Source organism: Canis lupus, chromosome 13, assembly GCF_003254725.2.
Source record: "Canis lupus dingo isolate Sandy chromosome 13, ASM325472v2, whole genome shotgun sequence".
Lineage (NCBI taxonomy): Eukaryota > Metazoa > Chordata > Mammalia > Carnivora > Canidae > Canis > Canis lupus.
The window spans coordinates 7,201,346-7,216,051 of record NC_064255.1 but is presented as its reverse complement, the minus strand read 5'-3'; the positions used below and the strand labels follow the sequence as shown (position 1 = coordinate 7,216,051).

Genomic DNA, 14,706 nt, shown 5'->3' with positions numbered 1-14,706 from the left:
ATCAATGCTCAAAACAATCTAAAGATTTCCAATTATAACTAGATTAAAATTCAGATACTTTATCTTGGCTTGCAAGTTCCTATGTGATTTGGACCAAAGATAGTTATCCAGGTTTTTCTTTTATGTTTGTTCATGTTTCTTATAGTCCAGACATGCTGACATTTGATTTTTTTCCCTGACAGTTTCTTGAACATAAAAACCTTAGAATCTCTGAATTTACCTTTCCATCTTTCTGCAATGTTTTTTTTAATAAATATTCCAGAATGGATTACATTTAAGAAATGACATAAATTCTGTCTCCTCAGAGAATTTTTCCAACTATTTAAAATAGTACCTGTACTTCTAAGTAGGAGGATAGACACAAGTGCCAGAAGTCTCTCTAGTACTGAATGAATTAGCTGCCAACCCAAGATTCCATATCCAGTGAAAATAGTTCTCAAAAATGAAGGTCAAATTCGTATGCTTTCAGATGAACTAACCCAACCAATTTGTCACCAGAAGTCCTGCATTAGAAACAAAACAAAACTTATTAAAAAAAAAAAAGCAATATTCTAAAGAGAAATCTTCAATCAGAAGGAAAATAATTTCAGAAAGAAAATTAGAAATTTAAAAAGGTTATATTGTGTATAAACGTTGATAAATATTGACTATATAAAACATTAATTGAAATGTCTTGTGGGGTATGTAGGTGGTTTAGTTGTTTAAACATCCCACTCCTGATTTTGGCTCAGGTTGTGATCTTAGGGTCAGGAGGTTTAGCCTTATCATGGGAATCTGCTTGATATTCTCTCTCCCCCTTGTTCCTACCCTCCCTGCCTTCTCTAAAAAAGAAAGAAAGAAAGAAAGAAAGAAAGAAGAAAGAAAGAAAGAAAGAAAGAAAGAAAGAAAGAAAGAAAAGAAAAAAAGAAAAAAGAAATGTTTTGTAAATTTTGTGTACAACAAAATATGTACAACAAATATGCATGTGATAACACAGCAGCTACAGGAGGGGGTAAATGTTTTTTAAAAGTTTCAGTTTCTTCAAAATGAATATATAATTAAAATTGTATATATTTAATTAAAAGGAAAAAATAACAATTCCATAATCAGATTTGGAGATTTCTTTTTAAAGATTTATTTATTTATTTTAGAGAGAGATGGAGATGGTGGAAGGAGAGTCTTCAAGGAGACTCCCCTGCTGAGTGCAAAGCCAGAAAAGCAACTGCGTGTAAAAAAAGTGGGTGTAAGTTTGACTATTTCCATTTATAGGCAGCAAATGTTTGTGAAGTATTAGGTTAATTTTGTTTGCATTTCTTTGGGGCTGGATAAATGTGTTTATTTCAGAAAAGAAGGAAAATGTTACAGCACTTAAAGGATAAGAAATATAACACTCTTACATTGTTATGGCATCTTTTAGCATAACTATTTATTTACTTGCCCACATTAAGTCTGGTGCAAACTAACAATTATAAGACAATGCCTACCTGCAATCCTCTTTAGAAGTGATACTGCCCCACTAAACAATGGTGAAAGTCTGTCACATGTTATAAGAAGATGAGACGAATGTCAGATACAACTCTTCAGTTGTTTGGGGGCATCCTATTTACCAGGTCTAGGATTTGAGTTACAAAAAAAATCAGGTTTTTTTTTTAAGTATTTCTTTTCATAAGTTTGTGTAGGAGGCAACTGTGAACAGCCAAGGACTATTTCCAGATGAAAGTTATATTGTGGACTATAGAATAATAGCAATGTGCTTTGGTCTTCTGTCTCCATTCTTTCCCCTGCATATCAGATAACAGAAAATATCTATTTCTGGTATTTTGGTGGCTTGATGAATCTATTTTTACCTTCACAGGCATTTTGCTACTGATGTAGATCAAACTGGAAGCAAAGATTTGGGGAGCCATATATAAAAGGTTAAGTGTTAGTTGACATTTGGTTGCAAACTTGGGTTTCTCTTTTGTTTCATTAAAAATGTTTCAAGTAAATGCTCTTAGGTGTTCTAAGGACTTTGTTTAGTTTTCTTTAGAAATAAATGTACCAAACAGAAAGAAGAACCCTGGAAGCGCCTCCTTCTTCTCTGCTTTACTGCTCACTCTTCTCCAGCTCTCTCCTGCTGCTTCAACCTCCGCTGTCCTATTTGTGGACTCAGGGGACAAGTCCCCTGATAACAAAAATTATTTGCATTACCCTCTTTTTTACTTCTGTCAGTTTCAATGGCATTAAGAACGACAAAGTGAAAAAGAGGTAGGGGGGAGAAAGGGAGAGGGCCTTTCCAGAAATGGAGTTCACTCTTCACCTCTCCCAAAAGCAAATCCAGAAATTAAATGATTGGAAAAATATAATACATTTTCATAAATATCATCAAAGTTTTAGGATGATTTAGACATGAGTGAGTAGTCTTTTTTGACATATTGATTAGGCAGGTCAGAGTGGAGAGGAGGCGAAGGCAATTTATTGTGGATTTAAAAGAACAGAGTGAATGAGTTAGAACTGGATTATGATGTTGATAATGACAGCAATGAAAATTTATATATCAGTTACCATGTACAGCCTCAGTGTTAAGTGTTTCAACTGGAAAAAGTAAGATTGGGAGGTTAACATAACATGCTCAAGGCCATGCAGATAGTGAAGGTGGAATAAACCAAGCACTTCCTGACTATAATGCCCACATCCTTAAAGCTCAACTACAACTTAATACTACCTCTCTTGAGGCAGGGGGAAGTGGGGACACCATTCCAGATGGGAAAAGGCATAAGCAATGATAAGGAGGAAATAGCAAATATACTGTGTGCAGAAACTGATGCATTTGCCTGTTTAAAAAGTAATTACTTACTGGAGTGTTATGGAGTCCAAACTACACCTTTCTTGTGAAATTCTCTCAGTGCTCTCACAGCCTGAAAATGTCTGAAAATGTTTTGTACAGGGGGAAAGGTTATACCAACCTGTATGATCTTTAAAAAGGAAAAAATTAAAAATCGACTTGAAGGTTGCCTGCAAAACTCTCTACTCTAGAAATTTCCCCAAATTGTACTTCTTTTGCCAAAGAGGAACTACTTTCTTTGGGGTTAGAGCTTGTCTCATGACATTAAGATGGTGCTCTCTTACTAACCAGTTATTGCCTGGTGTTCATTCATACGTATTCAAGAAAGACATTATTAATTTGGAAGTAAAGTTTGGAGAGGAGCTAATTTATTATCTAAACTTGAGTTTTTAGGCAATAAATTTTAGGTTATGGAGTATCTAAATTAAAATACCCTATGGACTACTGGGATTGTAGGAATAGACCACGAATGACAGATTCATAATGAAGATTTATATTTGAGAATCAGAGAAAAACAGCATTTCATTGCTTGAAGGGATCTTAGACAGCATCTGGTACAAACTTCTCAATTTACAGATTATGAAATTGAGTCTTAAAAGCTTAAATAACATGCCCAAGTCACAAAGCAATTTAGTGTAAGAGTTAGAACTAGCTCCCAGATTTTTTTGGCCATAAGCTGAGTTCAATATTCCTATCATGCCATCATACTATTTCCAGGATGGAGAAGATCACTAAAACTGTGAACCAAGTGAATCAAAGAGGAGTGGGAAAAATGAATTTAGAGAATTAATTTAGGAAAAGAATGCTGATTTAAGAGTTTTGGGGAACATTTATAATTAAGTTGTGTGTGGAGAAAGAAGAGCAGCATATGAGGAAGATGGGCGATTAGGGAGTTGGGAGGCAGGAAAATTCTTTTTCCAGAAATTAATCATGAAATGTTATGAAATCTTTCTCATATTGTGTTGTCTAGGAGCACAGAAGTGACCTGTCAATTGAGAACATTAAAAATGTAAGTTTTACAAGAATAAATAATGTTTTTGTGAATTTTGTTCACCCTGCACCTCAAGCACAAAGAAGAACATTAATAAATATTCATTGAATAAATGAATCAAAGTCATCCTTATGTGTCTAATTGAGTATTTTTTTGATAAATAAAACTCTTAATTGAATCATGATTTTGGAAAAGGTAACTGGAGTCTTTATTATAGAATTAAATTAATTTCTAGTTAGATCAAAAAATTTTTATATATTGCAGCCCCGGTGGGCAGCCCGGGTTGGTGGGGGAGAGCGGTGCTCAGCGGTTTATCGCCGCCTTCAGCCCAGCCCAGGGCCTGATCCTGGAGACCCAGGATCCAGCTCCACGTTGGGCTCCCTGCATGGAGCCTGCTTCTCCCTCTACCTGTGTCTCTGCCCCACCCCTCTGTGTGTGTGTGTGTGTGTGTGTGTGTGTGTGTGTGTGTCTCATGAATGAATAAATTATATTAAAAAATAAAAGATTGCAACTGGCCCATTAACTTCAGAGTCAACTTGCATTATCCGCAATTGTATTGATAATTTGAGTTAGGGACTATTCTAAAATTAAACTAGAATAGTGAGAAAATAATTCCCTGGTGTGTAATAATATAGACTGCATTAAAGATGTAATATGCAAAAAAAAAGATGTAATATGCTATAAATATACATGATATACTTTGTGTATGTTAAATTACAGAGAATCTATTACTTGGATGCTTTTATATATAAAGAAATCTTCCTCCAGAGATTAAAATGACATATGGATTGAAGAAAATTACCCATATTATTAAGATCCAATTTTTGGGGGGATATAGGCTATGCAAAAAAAGTATAGTTATGACTAACATATTTAATATGAATAACATTGGTAGTTTGAACATCTAGAAATTCATCACATTTGTATGTAGTATTTAGATTTGTTGAATTTTAGGGTATGGAAGCATAGTCATGGATAAACAGAAACTTAAAAGGGGTATAATTTTATATAATTCAACATTGTTGTACATTATCTTCATAAATACTTATTTTTTCTGTATTCCTTCTCTTTTTTTTCTTTTTAAAAAAGATTTGATTTATTTATTCATGAGAGACACAGAGAGAGGGGCAGAGACATAGGCAATGGGAGAGCAGGCTCCCCATTGGGAGCCCGATGTGGGACTCAATCCCAGGATCCCAGGATCACGACCTGAGCCAAAGGCAGATGCTCAACCACTGAGCGATCCAGATGCCCTCCTTCTCTTTTCCTAAAGTTTCCCCTTTTATTTAAAATCAGAATTTTGTGGGGATCCCTGGGTGGCTTAGCGATTTAGCGCCTGCCTTCGGCTGGGGTGTAATCCTGGAGTCCTGGGATCGAGTCCCGCATCATGGTCCCTGCATAGACCTGCTTCTCCCTCTGCCTGTATCTCTGCCTCTCTTTCTCTCTCTCTGTCACTCATGAATAAATAAATAAAGTCTTTTTAAAAATCAGAATTTTGAGTGCTAGGAAAGTGCAAGGATAACCTCTGAATACTTTTTATGTATTAATTCACATAATGTTCACAATATTAAAAAACAGTTCCTATTATTGTCCTTACATATGAAGAAAGCGAGGCAGAGTAAGTAACTTGCTAAGTAACTTGCAAGTTAAGTAACTTGCTCAAGTTTACACAAGTAAATGAAATAGCTATGATTTAACTGGAGAAATCTCTCTCTGAAGACCACATTCTGAGCTCTTATACTGCCCATTTGTAGGGTAACTATTTAATCCCATTAGCCCTTACCCATTGGGATACACTTACACTATTTGGGATTTGTTCAGCCTCTTGGATCTGTGTGCTTCTGAATATATGTTTTTTTGCCAAATTTGGTCATGATTTCTTCTTCCTTTTTTTTTTTTTTTTTTTTTTTTGCTGTCCTCTATTCTCTTGTCCTGCGATTCCAATTTTCCAATACATATAAATATATATTATGGAATTCATTAATATTCCACAGGTCACGGGGCTTGGTCCCGTTTTCCTCCTCGTACTTCAGTTTGAATAGTTTCTATTTATCTGTCTTCTGTTAACTGTCCACAAATCCATTCTTTTCCAGTGCCAATCTGTTCTTATATCCATTGATGGATTTTTCATTTCAGACTTGTTATTTAGTTCTAAAATTTCATCTTGCTTTTATAGTTTTATTTATCTGTTTTGATTTCTCATGAATTCACTCATGCTTTTATTTTACATTTTAAAACATATTTCAATAGCCGTTTTAATGTCCTTGTCTGCTAACTCCAACATTTTTGTTATCTTGTGGTCTTGGAGAAAAGACACAGGAACAGCTTTATAATCAAAGCAAAGAGGCTGGACGTTTGTGTGTTCAGGGAGTGGTCTGACAAGAGAGTTGAATAGTCCATGTATACAGTGAATTTGTATACAGCCATGAAAATAAACAATCTAGAGCTAAACACAATAGGATGGACACATTTTTAATTGAATACTGAATAATAAAAGCAAGCCACTGAAGCCTTTTCACAATATCATACCTTATTAAAGAAATGAGGAACAAGTAACACCAAACAATATGTTGCCAAATACACACATACACTAAAAACCAACAGAATAAAAAACATTCAGTATAGTATTTACCACTTGGCAGGAGTTGGGGGAGAATAAAATAGGTAGATGTTAAGGGTTACACTTGATTATAGATTTGGCTAGTGGTTTTAAAGATATTTATATATTATAAAATAAAGAATTAAATTCACAAAATAATAAAGTAGGTTCACTATACTAATGATAATGATATATCGTGAGCAAAGACTTATGATTATGTATCTGACAATTCTGTATCTCTAAGGGCCATACCAAAAATTTAAAAGAAAATAGGAATAGGCAATGGGAAATGATGCTGGGAAGGTAAGAGATATCAATCTATTGTTTTCTCTGCCCCTTCTTGTCCTTTGAACTCACTGCTAACTTCATTTGAAAACATTAAGAAAGAGATTGCAGCTTCAGTGAATTTTTGGGTCCATCCTTTTTCTAGCAGAAAGTACTCCAATAATACTGGCATCCCAGTACTCCTAGAAGGGCTTCCACTTATGAGCTACCTTTATCTGGGATACAGGAGATTAGCCAGAACCACAGGACCCCTTAATTACCTGATACTACTAAAATCTTCAGCTCTCTGTGGTTACTCCACAAGCATATGTAGCTTCTATGTGCTCCTCTCCAGTTTTGTTTTCTGTGCTTCCAAAGATCACCACTCCTTTTGCCTCCAGACACAGACACACACACACACACACACACACACACACACACACACACACAGGCTACTTTGTTAGTCTTTGTTAGCAAATTCTTATCCTTCACGCATGGTCTGCTTTCTCATTTATTTGCTAGCCTGTGGCTCTAAGTCTAGAACTTGGTTCCATATCCTTAGTCTTGTGGCTAAGGTCACTGACGTCCATGTCTACCCTGTTGTTAACTGCCTCAAATATGATGCTCTCTGACCTTGCTCTCCACAGATTAACTCATTCTTGTTCAGCTTGGGTGTATCCTTCTCAGGGGAACCATTTCTACCTGATATGACTGACTTCTTCACTCTCCCAGCAGTGATAACTCCAGCAAGGAAATTCCTTCATATTTCTTTTATTCGAGGATTTGGTTTTTTAGTATGTGAACACTCCCAAATTGTCTTCACAGTGTTTTTTCAATTCAAGCAGGGTTCTTCCTTTGGCAACCCTTTCCCTGAGGTTTTTGTGGGAATGACTGTGACGAAAGGAAGAGACAGGCAAAAGTAGAAAGGCTGCAGCAAGGATCAGTTCCTAGGTTTGCTTTCATTATAAAAAATTCTTATAATTGGTTAAAAACAACAAAATTTGAAGACACAGAGAAAAACTGAAAATCAACCTGGCTATAATGAGGACAAATTTTTAAAGATTTAATAAAATAGGCTGTAAAGCATTTGTAGAGAAGGGAGGAATTTTAGTGGACATGAGAAGAAATATTTTCATAGCATTTTGCTATAGGATATAAATTGAATTCCTGGTAATGTTTTTCAAGAAGAGCATGTAAAGACTGGAATTACTCTTGAATTACTGTCAACTGCTTGACTTAAAAAAATATATTGGTCAGTAAGTGTCCTGAATTTTTTTGATATGCTGTATTTAAAATCATTTTTGGTCCTGTGATAATAAATATAGAACTACAGGCATGGATGTGTGCCCCCAACATCTAGGATATACCTTAGGTACATAGGTACTCAATAATCTTTGTTGCGCATACAAGTAAATTGTCTTTAAATTTAAGTTCCGGGAGGAATATGGATTTTGTTTTGGGTGCAGTGAAGAGGCAACAAGGGCTTTTTTTCTTTTTCCTTTTTCTTAAGTAATGAGACAAATATCTGGATCGGATTTCTTTTAGAATTGGTAACTATGGAAACAATGTAAAGGGTTACTTGGATATCAGAGGAGAGTGGAGGGAGGGAGACTTCTTGTGAGGCTAGAACAATAGACTGTGAAAGAGTTCTATGGGCTTGAACTGGAATCCATGAGAATGAAAATAAGAAATGAACACAAGAGTCAATGCATGGACAGAGTTGTAACAGCTGGCATCACTTTGTAGGTATCTTCAAGAAGCTTCTACTGATCTTTGCCTCTGCAATAGCATGTGAGAATTCCTTGTGCTTATATAGGATTAAGTCAATGGTTCCAAGGCTGGGAATAGGTCATGAGTTAAAGGGGCAGACAACAACACTTGTATGATGAATCTTAAAAATCAAAATGATGAAGTGGTCATTACTTGGGAAGAAAAGTGCAAAAGGAAGGAGGATGAAAAATAATGTGTTCTGTCTGGAATACTTTAATTTTTATGCCTTATACTGCAACCATGTAAGATGTACAGAGTGTCTAGTTTGGAGCTTAAAAGAGGTTTCGGCTTCAGACAATTTAGTTGAGAATTATTGTGGGCAGCCCGGGTGGCTCAGCGGTTTAGCACCTGCCTTCAGCCCAGGGCGTGATCCTGGAGACCTGGGATCGAGTCCCACGTTGGGCTCCCTGCATGGAGCCTGCTTCTCCCTTTGCCTGTGTCTCTGCCTTCTCTCTCTGTGTCTGTCATGAATAAATGGATAAAATCTTTAAAAGAGAGAGAGAGAGAGAGAATTATTGCCATGAAGTTAATCATGAGAATTATTAAAATGGTATTTTTGAGGGATAGATCATAGGGAGAAACATTATGTGCTGTTATAAGCTTTGGGGAGCATTATATTTAAATGTTGGTTAAAAAAATGTCAAAAAAGTGGAGTCAGAAGAAACTACAGAAAAACTAGGCCACTACAGATGGAAAGAATGCCAGATGCCAGTGGAGGAAAGAATTTTAAGGATGTCCAATAATGACGGATCCTACAGCGGTCAGTACAAGCTGAAGGGAGAGATTGGCTTAAGGAGAGGCAAGGAGCCAATGGTAGTTAGAGACATCAGTGGTGACCAGAATGGGTCCTGAGAAAAGTCCATTTAAATTAAGACATTAGTGAATCCTAATAAAGGAGATTGATTCAAGGTGGGGATAGTGCCCAGATTATAGGGCAAGATAGAGAATGAGAGAGAGAAGTTGAGGCAACAAATAGTGACGTTGTTTCGAGAAATTTTGTTGTGAAAGAAAGAAGCTAGCTAGCTTGGAGAGAAAAAGGAGTTGAAGAGGTAGATTTGAAGCTCTTTGTAGTTTTGAAGAAGGAAGGAAGTCGAAAGGGAGAATGTGAATACGTAAGGAAATGGAATAGACTGACACAGAGAAATTGTAGAGAAGTCAGGGACAACTGTAAGTTCCCATAGGAACAGAGCTCTTGAGTGCATAAATCCTTCTCAAGAAATAACATTTGAGGAGAAGAGAAAAGAGTCATATCAGATGACTTCAGTCATTTCTGAGCTATAGGGGTTCTAATTTTCTGCCAAGAAAAGGATTCTGGTAGTGGTTTAGGGTTTCATGGGGGATAGAAATTCAGATTATCTCTTTTTTGTATGTTTCTAGAACAGGTTGGAGGGTGCTAGCTTATCTTTGAAATTCTTTCAGATTTTTTGGAGTGTAGATATGTCATAGAGACAGAATATTTCACTTTATCATACTCCCCAAATGGATTTATAGCTTTTTTTTCACCTTGGAAAGTTGGAAGTTGTTCACCTTGAATCTGTATATTATGCAATAGCCATTGCAATCAGATTGTCCTCTCCAAGTGGCAATTAGCCTTTCATCAGTTTATTTTCTGCCTATGGCATTCTGCAGAGAGTTTTCTGTAGCAGCCCTGGGTGAGTGCATGTGGAGACAGGAACAGGAGCAGCTCCAGGCCAGGCAGCCAGCAAACTGTTTCCTCCCAAAATGTCAATGCATCTAGTAATCAAGTCTCCTCATACATCATTTTAAAAGGACAATTCTCTATAGATCAGATCAAAGTCAGATGATATTATTCTAGACAAATAGCCTAGTTACAATAGTCAGTGTATCCCTAGGAGTGTTATATATCTAAATGGACTATATTTATTTTTTTACAATGAATAATTCCAGCTAATGAAATCTTTTAAAGTAGGGTTGTACTATCACCCTTAAAAATTTTCATGCCTTTTACTCCATGTAGGGAATGGATTTCTGAGTGGTCCTGGCATTTGAATTAAAGCTTTGAGCATCATCAGTGTACTTGTCAAAAATCTGAATGAGTTCTGGTCTAATATAAAGGCTGTATCTTGTGTGGTAAATGAGATAGGATTCACTTCATCTGTGATTGATCAAACAATAACAATAACAAAACAGTGGTTTAAAGAGGATAGAAGTCTATTTGTCTCTCAGTTAAAAATCTAGAGGTCTGTAAACCATGGTTAGCATGGCAGCTTTGCTCTGTGAATTCCTCAGAGATCTAGGCTCTGTCCAGCTCAATTGGGCTCTTTGTTTATATTCCAAACAGTATGACAGAAGAAAGCATAAAGAAGAAAGTAGGCAAGAATTATTTGGGAGAGTCCCCCAGATTTGCCACATAGAACTTCTGCCAGAATTTAGTCAGGTCAGAATTTAGTTATATTGCCATATCTAGCCACAAAATAGACTAAGAAATACTTGGCTTTTTCCAGATGCTTAAATGCTCAACTAAAATTTGAAGTCTATATTACTAAACTCAGCTACGAGTCTTGGCCACAGTGGTACCTGCTATTCTTTGCTCTGGAAGGGAATATTCATAAGCATGGTTAATAAGGAGGCCACCTACTGGATGATATAAAAAGAGTGAAGAAGTCTAACCAGGAAACAAATGAATGCTAGCTCTATGTTCAAAGTGGGATTGAGGGTTCTTCACCATCCCTCTCTAAAAACAAATTGGTTAACACCCTCTTTGGTGCCATCCTCACTTTTACTCTTGTGTGTGTGGTCTCAAAATTCTAAGTATGATCACCAATGCTTTGAAAGGACAACCAGGGTTGCCTACATCCTGTTGGATAGTGAGTCAGTTCCTGAGGGAGGTGTTGAATACTGGCTCTAGAGTGACAACCTCATGTATGTAATTGTCAAGTTGAAAACATTTGTTCTACATATATTCATTTAGTATAATATAGAAGTTAAGACAGCTTAGTAGTTAACTTGAGATTATGAGCAAAAAGCATTAGCTTGGGGGATCCCTGGGTGGCTCAGCAGTTTAGCGCCTGCCTTCGGTCCAGGATATGATCCTGGAGTCCCGGGATCGAGTCCCACATCAGGCTCCCTGCATGGAGCCTGCTTCTCCCTCTGCCTGTCTCTCTCTCTCTCTCTCTCTCTCTATCTCTATCTCTCATGAATAAATAATAATAATAAAAAGTATTAGCTCCTAGGGATTAATATATTTTGTATGTTCTAGCATCTTCTGCCTTAAATATATGTTAAAGTTGTGACTCAAATTTAAATGATTAGTATTAGACCAATACTTAAGAACTGGATTCTATCAATTATACATGGAAAATTTGTGTCAGGAGAAGAACTCATTTACTATACTTCATACATGTTATTTCACTACCTCTTGGTCATAGTTCCCTATCATCCTAAAGGTAATGAGTCAGTTGATATTCATCAATTTGTGTAAAATATATTACAATTAGTAGAGACATTAGAAATCTTAAAACTCTATCATTTAGCATTTTGTTCTTTCATCATTATGTTCTCAGTCCTTACAATTGTCTTCGCAAATGACAAGAAACAGAAGAGTTGCTGAGTTTCATCTTTACAAGGATCATGGGGAGTGGAAATCTATAGTACTTGTCTTGCCATTGATTATTTTTCTGATCCTGCTTGGCAGCCTGCCTAACTACGCTGACAGTCACTTCTCATCGTCTCTAGTGGTGAACAGCAATAAGAAGAGGATCAATGACATAGTGAGCCTGCCTGCCTGCTTTCTTTCCTTTCTTCTTTCCTTCCTTTTCTTCCCTTTCCTTCTCTTCCCTCTGCACTGCAATCAAACTAAAAGACAGAAAATGCATTTGCTTGGTAGCAAATCAGACTTTGCAGTATAGAGATATGTCTGAATTAAACTTTAGATCTGAGTCTTTAAGATCTGGGTCTGTTAAAAGATGTTTTCATTGATTGCCAAATCAACCGAAGAGTCAGATAGTAGAAGAGAGCAAAAGAAAAGAGAAAGACTAACATATACAGAGAAGACAGCTTTTTTCTTTTATTCCAAGTCAGCTCCATACAATGACAGATCATGTAGTAATTTATAAAACTTTTGATAGTATATTTTATCAGTAAAAATGTTTGAGTTTTCATCTCCAATATATGCACATTTATAGTTTATCAATGATATATTTTGGCATTAAAATATTTTTAAAAGATATTTTAAAGGATTAGATACAAAATAAACATGAATGTATCTTTTCCTATAATCTTCCTACTCTTCAAATGGACTCCTTCTCTCTTTTTTTGCCAACTCACTTCACAGATCCTGAATACAATGCATTTGATTGAAGACGGCACTACAGAATCTTGAATTTCTTGAGTGCAAATGTCTAAACAGTGGGTTGATTGATCGGGTTTTTGAATCTTCTGAGACTGTGTAATTGAGTGCCTGATAATATGCCCACAGATTCCCAGAACTCAACTGAATAATTTGGGATAGCAGTGGTTAACTGAAATGCGGTTCTTCAATTATTGTAAGGCAACAGGAAGGCTGGATGGTGGCATTTGTCTCCTGGGGTAGAGGATGGTGGGCTAATATCCTATAAGGCTCTGGATGTGATCAATTCATCTGGGAGAGTTGAACTCTCATGGAGTTAAGACTCCCAAGTGAAATTTGGTTATAATCTCTATGCATTTTGCACAGTAGGACTACCTGTACACAAAGTATTTAGAAAAACGTTGACGTGATTGACTCTTTCTGATAAATCCCATACACATTTGCTGTCACTTTCCATGTTTTAGGAGCTACAGTGGATGCTGTAGGGGTCACAAATAATTGAGTAAGTCACTGTAACATCTATGACTTCACAAGGAATAATGAAATTGGGTGTGAAAATAAAATACATTAAAATATGATGTAGTTATGAATAAAGTTCAAAAGAAGCAGATAAAATGATTAACTTAATGGAAAGATATTTAAAGAAAGTAATATCTGATCTTGATTTCAAAGATTGCAGGTTATAAGAACAATATAAGGGAAAACACAGAGATATAACATGACACAGTTTTGGCTTGGCCAGAATATTTATTTACCCAAGTGAGCTTCCATTTTCCTATCTTTAAAATGAGTCATTTTGGTTTTATGATTTTATTTCAACAAATCTACCTGTATACACATTGCATTTTAGAGGAAATAACAATGAATAAAATACAGTGTGTTCCCTTAAGGGGCTTTCAATCTACTAGAAGAAAGGAACAAGTAGACAAATAACTAGACTAAAGCAGCCTCTGTGAAAAATTTGTTAGCCTAGAGAGTCAACAAGGAAAAATTAAAGGATCACCTAGCAACAGGGAAGACACTTGAAGTTAGATCAGAGTTATCTTGGAATCAATGATGATGAAAAAATGATTACAACTAACATTTCTTGAGTAATTTTACGTATTAGCCCTACATGCATTGCTCACGTTATCTAATTACCTAATTCCCACAAAAAGTGTATAGGTTTAATATTATTTTTGGTATTATTATTATTCCATTTTGTGTGAAGGAAACTGAAGCTTGGGCAGATTAGATGATATATCCAAGTCACAAGGCAGTTAGAATCAAGGTGATGTTTGATTGCAGCCAAGCCAATGCCAAACTCTGAGATTGAAATCACACTATGTGACCTATTTTATCATGTTCCATCATTACGATTATGGGGACAAATCAGGGCTGTGGTTGAGAGCAGGAAGACACCATGGCTGACAAGTACACATCAGAGAAATTTGCAGTTAGTAGAGATGTAGCCACAAGAATTGGATGGAGGGTTAGGATATTAGATCCTCCATGGATTAAGGTAAGTTGGAGAAAGGGATAAGAAGAATCTAAGGTGGGGGGTGCCTGGGTGGCTCAGTTGGTTAAGTGTCTGCTTCAGCTCAGGTCATGATTCCAGTGTCCTGGGAGGGAGACCCATGTTGAGCTTCCTGCTCAGTGGGGAAGTCTACTTCTCCCTTTCCCCCTGCCTCTCCTGCTTGTATTTTCTTTAACTCTCTATCTCTCAAACAAACAAACAAACAAACAAACAAACTCTTTTAAAAAAAAGAATCTAAGGTGGGGATATAGGCTTTACAAAAGGAACCAGAAATCCATTTACTGGAACTGGAGCTCAATGCAAGAATTAATGACCAGGAACAAACACAAACTCAAGTCTAGAAAAGAATACATCAGAGAAACAACAATGGTGAGTTGTGGTATAGGAAGGTTGTTGTTATGCCTATAAGTAGTGCTTGGGGGTTGACTAATTTTTATATTCTATGGGCAACAAT

The 14,706-nt window shown here is 36.3% G+C and overlaps 1 long non-coding RNA gene across 1 annotated transcript in view; it reads right to left on the bottom strand.

Annotated features, from left to right (window-relative positions):
- Nucleotides 1-6,282: 6,282 nt before the first annotated feature.
- Nucleotides 6,283-14,706, bottom strand: part of LOC125752413 (uncharacterized) — a 56,850-nt gene continuing 48,426 nt past the window's right edge. The window contains exon 3 of the long non-coding RNA XR_007401876.1: nucleotides 6,283-8,912. This is a non-coding gene — a long non-coding RNA (uncharacterized LOC125752413). The remainder of the gene's footprint in view (nucleotides 8,913-14,706) is intronic.